Below are 320 nucleotides of genomic sequence, written 5' to 3'. Positions count from 1 at the left end.
CCCGCTCTTCACTTTATGGAGACACTAATTCACAGAAACAGATTCAAAAAGGCCTACTTCACACACAGATAGATTACTTAGTGAATGCTCGCATGGATATGATAGTACTTATATGGGATAGTTACACTCCCCTCCCTTGAAGTTTGGTGTAATTACACGCATAGTAGTCAGTGGCGCTCAAAGGATGGCGCAAATATAAGAAATAATCTATATATATTTATATAATTAGTATAATTTTGATTAGATTAATGTATAAGGAGTTAAATAAGACATATAAAACAACAAATTGAACATAACAAAACTTCATATAATTAAATCAT

At 31.6% G+C, this 320-nt stretch overlaps 1 protein-coding gene across 3 annotated transcripts in view; it reads left to right on the top strand.

Moving 5' to 3' along the window:
• The window catches only part of LOC105171111 (probable serine protease EDA2), a 10,267-nt gene that overhangs the window by 7,034 nt on the left and 2,913 nt on the right, over nucleotides 1–320 (top strand). The gene's annotated exons all lie outside the window — the stretch shown is intronic.

Source organism: Sesamum indicum, linkage group LG9 (assembly GCF_000512975.1).
Source record: "Sesamum indicum cultivar Zhongzhi No. 13 linkage group LG9, S_indicum_v1.0, whole genome shotgun sequence".
Taxonomy (NCBI): Eukaryota; Viridiplantae; Streptophyta; class Magnoliopsida; order Lamiales; family Pedaliaceae; genus Sesamum; species Sesamum indicum.
Note: the sequence above shows the minus strand (reverse complement) of the source record. Positions and strands in the feature narration are given on the sequence as shown.